The following is a 19,274-nucleotide window of genomic DNA, read 5'->3' as shown; positions in this document are numbered from 1 at the left end:
GATGGAATTAGAAGATCCACAAGCCAGCACCTGAGAGTCAGCCTGTGTGCAGGACACTCAAGATGTGTGGCTGACTTAGGTGCCCAAGGTTTTAAACTCATCTGGAAACATACATACTTTATTGGCCATAAAATGATATAATCCACTTCCCACAATCTCTGTTGTGCTTTTAGTCAGAAGCTATATGAGAGGTTTTGAGAATGTTTTTCAAAATAATAGGGCTCAGAGGTTTAGTCCTTTGGTTTGAAGATGAAATGTTTCTTATTATTTTACGGATTGCTTCCAGCTCTGATGCATTATTGGACACGTTGACCTCCATGGAAGCTTGTCAGATAATCCATCCTGGCTGTGCTTGTGTTCTAAATAACTCTCTTAGGACCTACTCCTTCCATGTGCGGCTAAGGATCCTCATGCAGAGAGTCAGTACAAGGAAAGTGGTGGGAGAGCAGTATATTCTCCCACGCCCTGGTGTGGCTGCCTGAATTGGTCATCGTAGGAGCTGTGATAGCAAGAAACCACTTAGGGATTTGTTAGATTCCCAAAGTAACTCCTTGGGTGTAACTTTACATACAGCTCTAAATGTCAAAAGTACAATAGCAATGTAGTCAGCTTCTGAAAGTCAGAAGTTTTAGACTAATAGTTATGTGATCAAAGTTCCATAGTGAATATCAAAGTCCGCATCACTTTGTAAGTCTACCAAGATGTGGAACCTGCAGGTTACCGAGTTCTGTTCAGACTGTGATAGGCGGTGGTCCGTCAGTCTAGCAAGAGTGTGTACTATGTGTGTGCTGCCTAGCCTTGTGAACTTCACACTAACTAGACTCATTTGCTCAGAGGGACTCTCAGTTGAGAAAATGCCTCCATAAGTCTGGCTTGTAGGCAATATTGTCTTGAGGAATATTGTCTTGATTGGCAGTGCCATCCCAAGCTCGGTGGTCCTGGGTGCTATTTAAAAGCAGGCTCAGTAAACCATGAGGAACAAACCAGTAAGGACCTTCCCATGGCCTCTACATCAGCTCCTGCCTCCGGGTTCCTGGCTGGTTTGAGTTCCTATCCTGACTTCCCTCTACATTAAACTGTTAGCAGGAAGTCTAACATAAACCCTTTACACCTGAAATCGCTTTGAGTCATGGTGTATATCACAGCAGAAGAAACCCTAAGGCTATGCAATAGGTACACCTGTGTTTGGGATTTTGTTTGTTTTCAGCTGTTTTTGTTGTATAATAGTGTGGGGCTTCCAACTCTTTACTTTTTACTTTTTAGAATAATAAATGGAAGTTGATATTTTTTTTTTCTGTTTGGAGAGTTGGGTTGCAACTGAGGTTCTGAAGAGAATTATTTTGTGGGCAGGTGCAGATGGGCTCCTCTGCTTTGTTGGCTACCAGAGGGCTGACCCTCAAGGTGTTGCCATTCCCTTTCTCACTACAAAGCCTTCATCCCCAAAGTTACAAAAGGAAGCCTGGTGTTCTGCAATGGAGAAGGGAACATGCTTTCTCTCCGCCCCACATTGTTCTTACAGGCACTCGCTGAGTGCTACCGCGTGCCAGGGACTGCCCTACGGCTGAAGAATGCCAATGGAACAAATTATCCTTTTGCCCAGAGAGCACAGTTCTATGGAGAAAGGCTAATTCGCCAATTCCAGGTAAAGGAATTGCCAAACAAATGAAAGTTAATTTCACATGTGACCGAGAAGAGACTGGCTATGCAGGTATTGGTGATAGTGGCTCAGGCAGAAGGTTAATGCATCTAAGGTGAGCGGAACAGGCCAGATTATGTGTTTAATCACTTAGTGAAGTTATGTTTTCAGGGCTTTTCCCCAAATGTAATAGGAAGCATTTAGAAATTTAAAAGCATTCTAGTCATTATGGGAAATATGCATGGAGCAAGACATAAAGACCAATAGGTACATTAGACAAGAGATACATTGCAGGAGCTAAAATTTGAATTGCATAGAATCGAGATGGGGTCAGCAAGATACGCTGAATTGACATCCTGGGTTATTAGAAGCAGGATATCAGGTTTCTCACTAGTAGTAGACTATCCATAATTCCCCATTAAAAATTGAGAGAGAAAAGCCCATTTTGGCTGTAGTGTGTGTAATTAAGAGCATTAAAAATCAACCTTAATGGAGTTTTAAGGGTGTGAGTACTGTTAACAACAGGCCAGTGTTATTCAGATAAATGACAGCCTCTGCTCATTACCTCTTAGAAACTTTGCTTTAAAACAGACTCTCTTTATGAAGCCTCAAACTTGTAAAACTCCTGTCTCGGCCTTCAGAGTGCTGGGATTACAGGTGTGCACCAGCTTCAGCGTCAATAAAATATTTCAAAGCCGGTGGTTTGCTTTTGCTTTTACTCTCATTATCATGTAAGTATGTGACTTTCATGAATACTTGTTTGCATCAGGCATGGTGACTCGTGACTACAAACGTAACATTCATGAAGCTGAGGCACGAGGGTCATTCAGGCCAGTCTGTGATACAGCAAGTTCAAGATTGCCTTGGGCTAGTGAGAGAGACCACCTCTAAAAACAAGCAAAATAATAGCGTTTATAGTGAGTGCTAATTGCCCCACAAGCACAAGAGATGGAAGATACATATATACAGATATAGATATGTGTGTACATACATATACATACATACATACATACATACATACATACATACATACATAGGTTATTATGACCAAATCATGAATCCTGCAGTTCAAATGTAAACACCATAACATTCAAGGTTATTTTTAATAATCTCAAATTGACAATGGAGCAATATCAATTGTCCAGAGATTACTGCTTTTTTTTTTTTTTTTTTTTTTTTTTTTTTTTTTTTTCGGGCTGGGATCGAACCCAGGACCTTGTGCTTCCTAGGCAAGTGCTCTACCACTGAGCCAAATCCCCAACCCCAGATTACTGCTTTTCTATCATTACGTGCCTACTCGCATGCTAGTTGCAAAGCAATGCTCTCCCCAACCAAGGAAGGTGAGGAGCTGCCTACATGTGTGCTTATGGGAAGGCACTTAGGCTGGGGCGTTCCTCACTCACAGGTGCACGCAGTGTTCGTCCCAATCCTGGTTTCTTCTTTCCTGATTTGAAGGAAGTCCTTTTATATTCTAGACATTAACTCCTCTTCAGCTTGCAAAGGTTCCCTGAAGCATTATCATTCACACCCAACATTAAATGAAAACTTTCATTTTGATGTTAAACCGTTCCTGGTTTTCCCTGGGATTGTTCTTTTTATACAGGATCGCTTTAACTGTCTGGAATCTTTTGTGCTTCCATATAAATCTTAAGCTTTTTTTTTTTTTCCCTATTTCTTTGACAAATGGTGTTGGAATGAACACAATGGGCTCACTTCCTGTTGAATACAAATAAATGCCACTGAGTCAAGAAAGAATGGAGGAGGATTGCTCTCCTGAAGCAGGAGATGAAAGCATGCTCTTCCCCAAACAGGGAGAGGATGAGGAGGCTATCAGAGACTCATACATATTCACATGGGGATATGGGGAGGTACTTCAGGGCGGGGACATTCCAGCACATGCCCAGTTTGAGATATATATATATATATGGAAAGACAGAGAGAGAGAGAGAGAGAGAGAGAGAGAGAGAGAGAGAGAGAGAGAGAGAGAGTGACTCTGTGTAACCCTGGCTGCCTCTTCCACCGGGTAGGCCACCACTGCCCAGCCATAATTTAACCTAAAAGTAAAGCATATCTTGAAGGAACAATGTGCCTCTGAAGGCCCTGCCTTGCATAGTCACGAACAGTGCTGCAGCGTGGATGGGGACCGCATTGCAGCTGTAAATCGATTTTGGTAGGAAGGCCATTTTCACAATATTAATCCTATCAATGCTTTTCAGTTTCCTCCTAGTGTCTTCCTAAACTCATTTCTTTTTGTTTGTTTGTTTTGTTTTTTTAAAGATTTATTTATTTATTATATATAAGCACACTGTAGCTGTCTTCAGACACACCAAAAGAGGGTATCAAATCTCATTACAGATGGTTGTGAGCCACCATGTGGTTGCTGGGATTTGAACTCAGGACCTCTGGAAGAGCAGTCAGTGCTCTTAACCACTGAGCCATCTCTCCAGCCCCCTAAACTCATTTCTTGAGTGTTGTAAATTTTCATTGCAGAGGTTTTCCTTCAGCGAGCCAGGGCAAAATCAGTTCAGGACTCACAACTTGTTAATAAAAATACCAGTCCTCTGTGTCTGTTTATTGTGTGGGAATTAGAACAGGCTAGAGAGGGTGCAGAGATGCCCTGGAGCAAAAGGGCAAAAGGTGGAGCCTAGCAACACACCATCCCAGCCCACCCCACCCCCACGGCCTCCTGGAAAAGTCTACTCGAGTACTCCAGGCCTAGCTAGCTGACCCTTGAACTCCAGCCAGCTAGCTGACCCTTGAACTCCAGGATCCCCCTCTCTGTCTCCATCCTGCCATCAAGGTGCTGGGATTACAGATTCCTGACACCCACTGCATCCAGCATTTTTTTAAGTTAATTAATTTGTCAGATGATCTTTTATTGCTATATTTCCCTTTGTTCTTTGTATGCTGGGTGTTCTACTAGATCACTGCTGATGTCATCTATGATGTCGTAAGGGTGACAGCCTTCCACATTGCAGCCCTCAGACTATGTAATACCCAGTATCTCCTTGGTAGTTCTAGAAAGTTCTCTGAGTAAAGTCAGTTGCCACACTTGCAGAATGGTGTTAGCAATCTTATCAAAAGTTTAATGTTTTCCTGGTTCTTTTTGCTTCCATGACTCTTCAATGGCTTCCATGATCAGGGTGGAGGCAGAGGAGACCACCTCAGTCTGGGCCTGGTTTTTTTCTGAATGACCAGTTCTCTATAATCCTCAGACTGATTTTCCAGTCACTGGTTATTTTGGTGATGCATCTTAAGTACACGACTTTTATGTCATTGGGGGTGAAATTGAGCAAAATAATGGAGATAACAATGATAAACTAATAGAGATAACAGATGGCCCAGATTTGTGACAACTGAGGAAAGTTGCAACAGAGCATCCAGGAAGCCAAAAGCAGCATCCAGCTTTTCCTGTGGGATCCAGGAATCAAATTCAGGTAATCAGTCTTGTACAACCAGCACCTTTCCTTGCAGAGCCATCTCCTTGGCCTGGGCAGGTAATTCTAATGGGAACTCTTTCTCTTAGCAAGGACAGCTGACACAGTATTGTACTCTTACATGTGCACATTGCTTTGTCACACGAGTCTTGAAGTCTCCTCCCTAAATTATTACTCCTAGAATATTCAGTCATTCATCAATAGCCCAGGCTGGCCCCTAATTCACAATCCCCTGCCTCTGGGTCCTAAATACTGGAGTAATAGAAACATGCCACCACATCCAGTTTGGGTATAAAAAAAATTTTTTTCTGCATGCATTAGGGCCAGAAAATTATTCTGCAAATAACATGATAATTATTTAAACATTGAACTTGGGGGTTCCTTGGGATATACAGCAAAAATCTTAGTTATTCAAAGTTCTTGTCAACAGACAACCTATGCACATAAGACACATAATTGTCCCATATCTAGCATCTGACTAAATGTTCTGCGGTCTGCTTTGTGACACATGTGCACGTTTTAAGCTGATACAAACAGGACTCCACACTGAGGTGCAGTGAGACATATCAGCACCCGAGTGCTCGGTCCCTGCTGCAGCAAAAACGCCTCTTGAAAGTGACCTTTGTTTCAGTATGTGTGGCAGGAGCAGAAGCAGTTTACAATAAACAATATCTCACAATAATGGCTCATTCTTTGGGAAAAATCCAGCAAATGTCTTGGGGAAATGTCACCATGCATCTGGTGGTCAGCAAACTCAGAGTGGGGTTTCCATCGACTTCTGCATTCCACACCCGGGCTCACAAAGAACTAGATTGTGAGGAAATTCATGTTTTAAGCAAGATACTCCCACTATTTTTAAGATCTCTAAACTAGCTAAATTTTCAGAGACAGGGCTGCACGGCAGAATCTATGCTTGTTACTTTTACCGCTTTGTGGTCTGGAAATGACCTCTAACAGTCTAATGTGTTCATGCCTACTGTGTGCAATTGCCTGTGGACACACGGCCACTGTATGCAATCGCCTAATATGTTGCATTTATCTCTCATTTAGTCCACAGTCACCACTGAGGCAAACACTGCTCTTTTCTGTTTCCTCTCAGGTAATGAAAAGGAGGCACAAACATCCCCACACCTTAAGCTACGCCCCCTAAGAGAACAAGCTGCACTTTTAATCTAGGCCACTGTAATCCCAAAGGCTGCTAAGCTCTGTGCTGTCTCTGGTGGACCTTGTCCCTTCTCTTCCCACCTAATGGCTTCGTTCTGTTGGGACACCCTAATCAGCATATCTTCTGCATTCGCTTAGACAGCGTCTTGCCTTTTCCACCTCATCTGCCTTCTAGAAAATGCTATGGCCATGCAGGTCAGACCAGCCTTCCAGAAGAGTCGGCTATCACTGCTCATCAAAGGGGAAAGTGGGGCATCCGCATTAGCCAAATGGCCTTGTTCTGAAGCCAGGATGAAGGTGCCCTATCCATTCTGAAGACTCATGCTTGGGCCACAAACGCAATTTTTACTGTGGATTGTATCCAGGTCACCTTTTAAGGGACATGGTTGGCAGCCATGGTTCTGTGATTTGCACACATCTACACTGCTTATCTCTCTCTTTAATTTTCTTCTGCTGCCACATTCAAGCCTTGTCATTCTGGGGTATAAGCTCTCTGTAGAGGGTTTGTATGTCTTCTTCATTTCCATATCTCGAGTGGCTTAGAACAGTGCCTGTTACCACAGTAAGTGCTGAAGACCCAAGGCCTCTGTCTTCATCTTCCCAAACCATCGTCTGCCAAGACCTCTGCTGCTCTGCTTAATACACGTTTGATTTTCTCCTCCTAGCCAAGTGATCATTTTCATGAGGGCAAAGATAACACAAGAGTTCTATTATCTGTGAAGCACTCCTCCCAGGGTTCTGGGCAGGTAGTCAACTTCATTAGATGTTTGATGATTAGATCCTATCTGTAAGGAACCAGTGTCTTTCAACCAGAGAACTATGGAACCTCTCCAAAAGGGCCAGGTTACCAGGCAAGAGGTGGTACACATCTTTCCTCAGTGCTGAAGCTCTTGGTGACAGGAATTCCTACAACTAAGAAAAGCCTGAAAGACAGTCTCAATAAGCTTCCATTTGGGAAACGTGGGAGCTCTGTTAATGGAGACAGGACAGAGTCAGGCAAAGAACTGAGGAGGCCATTGCTAAGACATAAGGACTGTCAGCAAATTGTGATTACATTGAGGAGCATGACACATTCCTGGTTAACTCAAAGCTCTGTAACAGAGGACCCTATCGTTTAGCCCAACTGGTCTTGAACTCATAATGCTCCTGCCTCTGTCTCCTAAGTGCAGGGATTTATACGTGTGAACCATCACAGCTAGCTGAAGTTTTTTTTTTTAAAGTGATGTATGTTATAGTACAAGTGAATTCCAAAGAAGTTAAGACACACAAGGCCTCGTGCTGTATGATTCTGTTGTAAAGTAAGCAAGTGTGTAGAGACAGAAAATACATGAGTGGTCCCCAAAAGCTAGGGAAAGAGGGTGGTTGGGAAGGTCTGCCAAAGGATATGGTTGACAACAATGCTGTATAATTCTGAAATTGAACTGAATCATATACTCCAAAGTGGTTACTTGATGTCATGTGACCTCAATTGAGAAAGACTTCCATTTTCTTCAAAATTACCAAGAAAATCGATTTTAAGTATTCTGACTACAAAGAAGAGATACACACATTAATTAACATGATTTAAATATTCTACAAGGTATTCATACGTTAAAACATATTTATTATTAATATATTTCATTTTCATTCGAGAAGAGGTGGCTATGGGTGTGTACTACTTGACCTGCCTGAAAGGTGGACGGAGAACTAGCAGGAAGCTGTTCATAAAAGCATAGAAGTGGCTGGAAGACGGTACAGCCACTTCTCTAACAGCTGAACACGAGATTCTACAGTGCTTCATCCCAAGAGAAGTGAGCCGTAGCTCAGGGTGAAGACTGGCATGCGCTGTTCATCGAAACACTAGGCAAGATGGCTCCACCCTCTCAGTGCCCATCCTGGACAACGGAAGAGTGGAAATGCGGTTCCTTTGAGAGATAGAAAACTCACCAGGAAAGCAATACACCCACAGCAGTCACGCGGATAAGTCTTTTTCAAGTCACCCTAATCGAAAGCGACTGAACGAAATAGCCTCATGCTGCTGCACGGCTACACAAAATGTCCAGAAGAGGTTCACTTGTCAGGGGGGACATGAGTTAGTGTTCTGCATCCTGGAGGTGGGCACCAACTCAGCAGTCAGAAAAGGTGAGGAATTTTATTGGGTTAAAAAAAGAAGAAAGAAAGAAAACCGACATCTAATAATGTCTGGAGTACTTGGCAAGGTCATGAAGCTCATTGAAATGCACACATATGAGGAGTGAATTTTATTTTTTTTTAAAGATTTATTTATTTATTATATGTAAGTATATTGTAGCTGTCTTCAGACACACAAGAAGAGGGTATCAGATCTCATTACAGATGGTTGTGAACCACCATGTGGTTGCTGGGATTTGAACTCAGGACCTCTGGAAGAGCAGTCAGTGCTCTTAACCGCTGAGCCATCTCTCCAGCCCCCGTGAATTTTATAATACATAAATTCACCATTGAGTCCAGTCTGGCCTCAAACTTGCCATCCTCCTGCCTCAGTCCCTCAAATGCTGGGATCATGGGCAAGCACTCCCCTACCTGGTTCAAGGGCTCACTTTTTAAAGTGTGGGGGAGCACAGAGAAGAAATTGGTACCTACTGAGACCAACAGTCACCTTACTTCTGGTCTTTTTTTTTAACACCTGTTTTGTACAGTCGGGATCAGTCTTGATGTGCAATTTGATGCCTCCATTTTCTGACCAAATGATAATCGTCGAACTACATACCAATGGCTAAATAATATTTCATCCCAGAATCTGGCTATGCTGGGTCCAACTGTATACTCTGAATGAATGTTATGATTTTATAAATGACTTATGCTGAATATCTCTGTATAAAATAGTTGCTAGGGCTTTTTGTGGTTGTTTTCCAGAGAGGCTCTCTCTTTGTAGCCCTGGCTGGCCTAGAGCACACTGTGTGCATCTTGCTGGCCCCCGACTTAGAGATCTGCCTGTTCTACCTCCTGAGTGCCGGGATCAAAGGCCTGCACCACCACGCTCAGCCAACTAGGGCTTACCTTTAAATTTAGTTTCTCTCCAGTTAGTATTGCTTTACAATTCTTGAATTTAGAAACTTGACCTTTTAAACACAGGCTTCTTTATCTCTAGTCGGGGCAGTGAGTCCTGCACAGAGAATCACTCAGGATTTCAAAACAGAGCCCCTGGATGACAACAGAGATGGTAACTTGGCCAGGCCTGCTTTCCCTAGGGAGAGGGTCCAGCACAGTCCAAGGGCAGATCACCATGAGTGCAGCATTGGGTCAAAAGCAAATCCAAGAAAAGAAAAGGGTGCCAAGGCTCTCAAGCAGACCCCCCGCCCGGCTCCATTCCATATCCACTTCTGGAGGTAGATGTGATGTCTGGAAGCCCAAGGCAGAGAGATATCATCAGCTCTCTGGACTGCTGACAGAACCGAGGCGGACCCAAACACAGTGGCAACAAAGGAGCTAGAGTGAGCCTGGCCTTGGGGTGAGAACTATTGCCATTGACTTTCACAATGTGGGGCCTGGGGCCTGTTAGCCCTCCTGTGCACCAGAGACAGAAGAACAAGAACTATAGGGTGTTGATGGCCCACTAGTCTAGATGAGAGTGACGGCATTTAAAATATATAACCATAAAAATTAGTAAGTGTGTGTGGGAGGGATGGCTTCTTAGTAGGTCAAAGCCCTTGCTGTACAAGTGTGAGGATCGAGCTAAGTTTGAATTCCAGGACCCACATAAAACTGCTTAGCACATAGATCTGTAAGCCCAAGACTCCTCTGTGGAGATGAGAGGTAGAGACAGAAGCCTGCCAGCCCCCTAGCCTGGAGTATGTAGCAAGGGACTCTGCCTGACACATGGTGGGTGGTGAGCTGCTGAGGACAGACACACAAGGTTGTCTTCTGGTCTACACACACACACACACACACACACACACACACACACACACATGACCACGTCAAAGGTAAAATTTGAGAAAACCACGAGGCAGAAGCTGGTTTTAAGTGATCAGAGAAACTGATTGTGAATGTCATAAAACTGGAAGTGGTGATGGTGAGAGAATTCAGCGAGTTCTCTAACTATCATCAAATTATGTACTTTATAAGGGCGAACTGAGATATATTAGTTAAATCTCATTAAAGCTGAATGAGATTTAAAGAAAGTGTTGGTTGTGGCAGAGACGGAGGCAGGAGGGTCAGGAATTCAAGGCCAGTTTGGGTTTCAGAGTGAATTCAGCACCACCAGCCTAGGCTGTATGAAGAAAATTCTGTCTCAAAAACCCACGTGAGTGGGCCAGGTATGGAGGTGCGAGCCTTTAATTCTCGCACTCAGGGTTCAGAGGCAGGTGGATCTCCCAGAGGTCATACATAATGAGTTCCAGAACTGCCAGGACTATGTAGAGAGAGCCTGTCTCAAAAACAAAACAACAAAAACCAAGTAAGTAAATACACACATTTAAAGAAAGAGAAAGAGAAGTGCCCCTATGCATAAAATCTCTGCTCCACCCTCCTCTGTGCCACAGCGGGACCGGTTCCTAGGTCCATTCCATCTCCACATTCAGTACGCAAAGCATCCTGGGAGGCTCAGCTTCCAGGAACGATGATCAAGAAAACTGTGGCGACTGCGGCCAGGGAATCGGCTGAGACCCTTTATATACTGCACTGCGTAAACCTCAGGTGAAACCTCCTCACAGAGAAGGTGTTAGAAGACAGTACATCAACAGTAGGGAAGACAATTCCCTGGCAGCTGGAGCCTCTACCTCACGGTTTGTTTGTTTGCTCTTGTTGACAGGCAGCAGGCACCACTCTGCAGTTTTTGATGGTGAAGGATTCCAGGCAGGTTGTGCACTCGGTTCTGTGCTGAGATCATGTTCTGAGAGCCTTGAACAGATTTAGTTAGTTAGTTAGTTAGTTAGTTAGTTAGTTAGTTAGTTAGTTAGTGACAAATGGAGTGTGTGAAATTATGAAAGTCAGAGTTCTGTGAAGGCTAGAGAGGAGAGAAGACAAGGAGAAGGGAAGGGGTTAGATAGGGAAAAAAACAAAGTTGCCTTTGTGCTCTTGTCCCGAGTATTTGCTTCTTTGTTTTCAATCGTATGCCCAAAAGTTTGTTTGACAGCTCTAACTGTGGAGGATACTCCTGTATTTCTTTTCTTAGACTTTTCAATTCCAAAATACTTTCTTTGTGAGGATATTAAACGCCAGCTCCAAATCTCTCTCATTTTAGGGAGGTTATCACAGAATTGTACTAGTTTAAAAAAACACTCTTTATCTAGACCAGCAGTGCTACCCCTCTGAGGATCAAATGACCCTTCACAGGGGTCGACTAACACCACTGGAAAACACGGGTATTTGCATTTCAATTCACGACAGCAGCAAAATTACAGTTATTAAGTAGCAACAAAAATCATTTTATGGCTTGGGGTCACCACAACATGAGGAACCATATTATTAAAGGGTCACAGCATTAGGAAGGTTGAGAACCAACCACTGCTCTAGCCGCTGTAAGAAGCTTAATATCGTCAATGTCACCTGTGCTCCAGTGCTCTGAGGTTTAATCCCCACCCAAGAGGATGGTTTGGCAGGAGACACTGATTTTTTTCTACTCTGGCCTGGCAGGTGGGTCCAGATCTGCTTAAGATGAGCAGGTAGTCCGATGGAAAGATTTCGGCCATTCTACAGCTATTGTTTTGCAAGAAGAAAACCAAAGCCAAGAATAGGGGTGATTTTATTGTCACTGCATCCCGCTGTCTGTCTCATGAAAAGCTTTTCTAACATAAACACAAACCTGCCTTCAGACAGGACCAAAAGTGCCCTGTCCTCTGCTTTGCTCATGACACCTTCCGGGGGAAAACATCTGCTTGCCAGACATAGTAGTTCTTGCCTAGAATCTCAGTACTTGGGAATCTGAGGCGGGAGGATTGCTATAAGTTCCAGATCAGCCTGGATTAGAAGGTGGAAAACTCTCTCATAAAAAAAAACAAACAACAATAAAAGAAAAGAGAAAGAAAGGTTTTTTTGTTTGTTTTTTGTCTTTTTTTTTTTTTTTAATAGAAAGGACAATTCGGCATCTAGACCTGTGATTCTCAACCTGTGGACCACGACCCTTTTGCTGGGGGGCGGGGCACATATCAGATATCCTGCATGCCAGATATTTACATAACTGGCAAAGTTATACTTACAAAGTAGCAACAAAATAACTTTATGGTTGGGGTCACCACAACATGAGGAACTATATTAAAGGGTCGCAGTATTAGGAGGGCTGAGGACCACTGGGCTGGACTCTTTCTGCAAAAAATGCTAGTATGGTTTGGAAAAGTGCATCCTGCACAGCCTTAACACAGGCACAGGCTTTATTTGAAAGTCAAAAGATGGCGTACTTCCAATACTGTGGTATATCACTTGGGAGCGGTTAGCTTGAATTCTTCTAACCAACCTAATGTTTATAAAGTCACCAGGAGTCACTGCCAATGCAAGAGCTCAACCTGGTTACTCCTGATACAGTTTTCACTGTGGTACATCTGCTGAGGTTCATATTATCCAGTTTCTTACAAACAATTTTGATCCACTATTTCCTTTTCCTTCTTTTTTTAAAGATACTGTTGTTATAGTGTGGGTATGGGTGTTTGAGCACGTGTGCACGTGCCTGCCTACCACGGCATACATGTGGACGTCTGAGGATAGTTATGGAAGTCAGTTCTCTCATTGCTCCGTGTAGGATGATGTCATTAAGCAGCAAGGCAGGTCCAGCCTATCATTGGATGAGAAGGAAGGGTAGGTGGGGAAAAGTCTAAGGAGAGGATTCAAGATGGAGACAATGGAGGAAGACGATTCCGATCCAGGAGGTCTAGGTCAATTTTTATCTTGTCTAGGTGGGTGGATGCTTTCTTTATTAATTGGCAGTGAATTTATTCTGTGGATGTATTGTGGATTGAGAATTTTTAAGTCTGATTGTTGGGTTACAGTTTGTTGAGTCTTGATTTTACTGGGTGACTGGAACCAGAGAGTTCCTGGCTGGCCAGGGATGGCCAGGGTGACCAGCAATGGGGGCAGAGAGACCTTTGGGGCTAGAAGATAGCTAGGTGTCACACTGATCTCAGCTGTCACTGAGATAAATTAAGGTTACTTCTATATGGCCCTACAGTGCCAGAACTAATGCCAGGGAGCGACCGCCTGGGTCTGAGAGTACCAGAGGCCCAGCATGGAGCCGTGATGCGCAGAAACCGGTCACACCTATTTTTTTTAATTACCGAAACAGCTCCATGTGTACTGTGGTGACGGAACTCAGGTAGGTCATCAGTGAGCTTAATTATGGTTGTTTACATGCACATGGATGGGAGCTTGGACAACATCCCAGTAGCTACACTACGGAAGAAGATGACTCCGCCCTCCAGCCACCATCGGTTATCAGTAGTTACTGAGGAAGGGGGTGGGCTTCGTAAGTCCCTTCCCCAGCTGTGATGCAATGTTGGCAAGTCCCATCTTGTTCAGGCAGCCAAAGCTGCTGTGGAAGCACATGTCAGCATCTCACAGCACTCTTCTCCAACCTCTGACCCTTACATTCTTCCTGCCTCCTCCTCGTGCAATATTCCCTGAGCCCTGGAACAAGTGGTAGAGATGGCCCATTTAAGGTAGAACCCACAATGGTTACTTGTTTTAAATACTTTGAGCAGCCATGACTTTCGGCATTAACTCTCATCTACTGCAAAGAGAAGCTTCTCTGACCAAGGCGGAAAGCAGAAGTCAGCTACAGATATAAGCATACACATTTAGAAGGTAGCTTGGTACCATGTTGATTTAGTTCAATGGCAGTGCAAGGTTCCCTTCTAAAGCCTATGCTATACCCAGCCATGGCTTTTGACCAAGGTTGCAGTAGCAGGCATGACTTCGCTCCCATGGTGTGATCCTCACAGAAAGCTGTCAGTTACCTCCATAGCATTCACGTTCCCATTGCACCAATGGGCATGACCTGCCTTGTAGGTTGGTCCTGTAGGCCTCAGGGTTCCCGCCTGGGTAAAACCATCGGTGGCTTTTCTCCCCAAGACGTTTGCATATCACCTTCTAGCACTGGGTTAGCTAGCCAGCGGGCGGAGGCTCCTAGCTCAGTTCCAGCTCTAGATGCCTTCCAACCAAAGTCTGTGGTGTCTTAGGCAACAGGATCTTCTGTTTAGCTCTGGTGCTCGGTGAAGAACAATGGCAATGGGCTGGGTGATTTGGGAGGCCTGCTGGGGAGGTGGTCCACACTGACATTGTCATTTGCACTTAATAATTACAGTGCCTGGTAGCAACAATATCCATCTGCTTGGAGACCCTCCACTCACTCTTTCTGTGTATTGCATTATTTATTTATCATCGTGAGCATCCTGCAGTTTACAAAGCAGATTTCCATATGGCTTTTGCATGTGTCCTTGGTTTTATCCTTAGCCCTTCCTTCTTCTCCCTCCCATCCCGGATCTCCAACCCCGCTTAAACCTCTCTGCAACCGGAATTCCTCCCTCCTCTCTGCTCTACTGGCCCACCTCTAGTGTCCTGGCCTCTACTGGTTAAACACTAACTGGTTCAACTCTACGGGTTAAATCTAAATGTTTGGAGCCAAGATCCACATGTGAGAGAAAAGATGAGGTATTTGTCTTTCTGGGCCCGGGTTGCTTCAACTCAATATTATATTTTCCATTTGCATCCATTTTCCTGCAAATGTCATGAATGCATTTTTCTTGGCAGCTGTAAGAACCCAACTGTTTATATGCACCACGTTTTTATAACCCAGTCATCTGTTCATGGACACCTCAGCCTGCCTTGAAGCCGGTTCCATATTCTAACTATATAAATAGGCAAGCATTCAGCATAAACACGTGGCATCCTCTGCGGTCGGACGTGGAGTCCTCTGGTATATGCCCAGGATTGACACAGCTGCTTGGGATCAACCATTTTACTCTCATAAACTAGAAAATAAACACAACTTCTCTTTTCCTAATGTTAAATGCCTTCCCAGTACATTTCAAAAGCAAGAAAGCAACTTAGAGAGGAATCTAACATGCTGGGCCTGAGAATGAATCTTGGGGTACTATAATAAAATTGATAATAATTGATCATAATAATTGACAAAAAGTGAAATGTAGTGGTGATCCAAAACAGAAACTTTCAATCCTTGAATTTTACCTCAGACAAGAGAGAACAGGGTGAACAAAACAGCTATTTTTGCAAATATTTAAGCCACATGCAAAGAGAAACTGCCGTTTGATGTTGTTCTGAACTTTGAAACTAGGAGACCAGTAGGAGGACGTGATGGCTCTCCTGAAATACTTTCTTTTCAACTGCTGGTAAGAGCAGAGGCCTGCACCATCCTGCAAAGCTAGAGTCCCCCTTGGAGAGGACCGGAGCAGTGGTTGTATAATCGTTGTGGTTTGAGGAGAGTAGCTAGCCATTAAAACCTCCCCAATCACCCACCATGGCTCCTGCCACTTAAGCTTTTTAGAGAAGATCTGCTCCCAACTGTGGCACAATGTTTACTGTGATGTAGTGTGACTTATAGAGGTGTAACAAATTAAAATAAGCATATAGTTAATATGACAAAAAGACATGTTAGCCAACGTCGGCAAAATATTTATGGTCATTTTAATTTTTTTTTTTTTTTTTTTTTTTTTTTTTTTTTTTTGGAGCTGGGGGCCGAACCCAGGGCCTTGTGCTTGCTAGGCAAGCACTCTACCACTGAGCTAAATCCCCAACCCCCATTTTAATTTTTTTAAAACATTTTGTTGATATTTGAAAATGTGTAGTGCTGGAGACCAAACTCAACATTGGCTCTTTGGGGTTTTTTCTTTTTTTTAATTTAAGCTTGAGTGCGGGCTATTGGCTGAAATGTCTACAGAACTACAAAGCCATCCATTTGAAATACAGCAAGGCTCAGTGAGGTCTGGCCCTTCTAAGGACACCAGTCAACTCAAACTGTCACATGGCGCCAGATACTTTAGAGGCAGCAACAATATTTTTACCACTGGGGAAAATCTGCCTTTTGGAACAGCTTAAAAATAATGTTTCTGTTTCACCCACAAAGATGTGAAAGTGATGCAAGCTCATTAAAACATATATCCACACGAGGACTCGTATATGCTTAAGGAAACAGAAAATAAGTGAAATAACAAGGGTTCTGGAAGATTGTCATCAGCGTATATTTGCATATTCAAAACAGACAAACGAAGCCTCTGTCAGTCACTTTCCCCTCTGTTTTTCTTTTTTAACTACTTGTCGGGTTCTGCTCAGCCTTCAGCCGTTTGCCCCACTGCCTCAGGGCGTGCTTGTCCCCATACATCACCCATGAAATGCAGAGTCTGAAGTAATTTGTCTGTCCTACAGAAAGTCGTTTACAATTGTAGAGGGACGAACTTGAAAATTTCTTAAAGTGGAATTCGAGAAAATCTTCAGCGTTCCACAAATCAGATCCTATTCAGTGTCCCACTTTTCTCCAGAGCAGACAAATTCCCCGGAGTTAGGCCACGCTCCAGAACATCCTCCTTTTCATTTAATTATTTTGAGGATAAAAAGCTTTTTCATAGCACCCCCACAAAATCTGCTATGCCAAGCACCACAAGCAGTCACACAGAGCACTGAGCCTAGCACAATGCTTGCGATTGTAGAGTTCCGCCCAGCTTGGCTTCTCTGCTCCCAGGCCTGCAATCTCCACGCTGAATGCAGGTTTAGCACTGACCGACCCAAGAGCCACACACGCCTTCCTGTATCTGCCCTGAAGCAATGGGGGCTGGGGGTTTGTTCCTTCAGCAGAGGACCCCACCACTGAAGACAGTAGATTCCCCTGTCTTCAATAACACGCAAGCTAATTGTGTTGTGTGGCGAGAGGAGGGCCCTCGCCTGCGAATGGCTGCCAGAAACTCTCCTCAAAAGAAAACGGGCTTAAATTTGAGACTATATTCAGCCAGTGATCTTATTCAGATGCCCATCTGGCAGACCTTTGTCAAACAATTTAATCCAGATGCTTCACCAGAAAATCTGCTGCTCGCAGACTTCCAACGGCTGGTGTGTGGGAGCTCGCTTTAAGAACATTCCACTTGGTGTTGCTCCAGCCATGTTTGGAGAGCTGGAAAGCCAGGCCTGGGGTCACTGGTCCACCCACTGAGCCACCTGTGTCTTCAGCAGGGGGCAGCTTCCTCAGTTTCTCTCACTAATCCTCTGTATCTTATTACCGACAGACCTGCCTGTGGCCAACCTCTACCAAGTACACAGGATTTCCACACACTTATACTGTGTCTTTGCCGTGGGTATTCCATATATTTTATTAAGCAGACCAAAATTCTCTGAAGAGTTGTAAATCAACACACACACACACACACACACACACACACACACACACACACACACACAAACACAGACTTATTTTATTTTATGTGTATGAGTATGTTGCCTGCATACATGTATGTGTCATGTGCATGCCTGACATCCTTGGAGTTCAAGGGCATCAGAAGGTTGCTAAGTCGCCAAGTGAGTGCTGGGAACCCCACCTCTACAAGAACAACAAGTACTTTTAACTGCTAATCTCTCCAGCTCGATATTTAAATCAGCCTCTCATATCATCCTGGGTAGAAAAACAGTTGTGGCTGCTGACTCTTATCCCAAGGAAGGGTTCTTGTAGAGAAGCATTTATTTTAAAGCTACACCGACTGCTGCTCGCTGGCTGCTGACATTTTTAATGTTGTCCATCAGTTATCTCCTTGCAACAGTTTTCCTGTGCTCCCCCCCCATAACCAAAAAGATAATCAGAATCAGGTTCCATAAAACATGTCTACCATTCCCAAGGTAGAAGATCGGGAATTCAAGGATAGTCTGGACTTCTCAGCCCCCTTCGGGCCAATCTTGGCTGTATAGTAAGAACTTGTCTCAGAAAACAACCAAAACCGAGACAAGCTGGTTAAATAAAATAGAAGTCAAAGACAATATTAGACCCACGAACTCACATTCATTTAAGTTTACTTGTAAATATAAGTATGTCATAATTGGAGCTGGGGTGATGGCTCAGTTGGAAGAATACTTGATGCACAAGAATGAACACCCAGGTTTGGATTATTAGTACAACATAAAAAGCTTGGCCCTCAAGAAGTGCTTGCTGACAGGAGCCAGATATGGGTGATCCCTGAGAGGCTCTGCCAGAGCCCTACTGATACAGATGAGGATGGTTGCAGCTAACCATTGGACTGAACAAGGAGAGCCCAATGGAGGAGTTAGAGAAAAGACTGAAGGAGCTGAAGGGGTTTTTCAACCCCATAGGAAGAACAACAATATCAACCAACCAGACCCCCACCCACCCACCCAGAGCTCCCAGGTACTAAACCACCAACCAATGAGTATACATGGAGGAACCCATGACTCCAGCCACATATGTAGCAGAGGATGGCTTTATCTGGCATCAATAGGAAGGGAAGCCCTTGGTCCTGTGAAGGCTCGATTCCCCAATGTAGGGTAATGGTAGGGTGTTGAGGTGGGAGTGGGTGGGTGGGAGTAGGAGCATCCTCATAGAAGCAGGAGGAGGGAGTTATGGGAGAGGGGGCAAGGGAGATAACATTTGAAATGTAAATACATAAACTACCCAAGAAAAATAAAATTAAAAGAAAAAAAGAAGAAAAGCTTGGCATTCACTGGTAACTTGCATGTGGCAGTGCAAGTTAGAAAGGTAGACCCTTGGAGCTCATTAGCCAAGCAGCCTAATAGATCCATAAGCTCTGAGTTCATCACGGGACCCTATCTCAAAAACTAAAATAAAGAGTGGTTGAGAAAACACAGGACTTTGATCTCTGGCTTTTACATACACACATGCATGTGTGCCTACATACATATGCATACACATACAAACACACAAATAGGTACACAGGCATGCATCACACACACAGAGGATATAGTCATATACATTTAAGAGAATACATTGCTTTTATTGAATGGAGACTATTATTCTTGCCAAATTGGTACAAGTTTTACACCAAGAACTACAGACTAAACGGACATTAAAGACACTAGAATAAGATAAAACATAGAGGGAAGCAGCTTCCGTCTCATGT

This window comes from Rattus rattus, chromosome 5 (genome assembly GCF_011064425.1).
Source record: "Rattus rattus isolate New Zealand chromosome 5, Rrattus_CSIRO_v1, whole genome shotgun sequence".
NCBI lineage: Eukaryota > Metazoa > Chordata > Mammalia > Rodentia > Muridae > Rattus > Rattus rattus.
Note: the sequence above shows the minus strand (reverse complement) of the source record.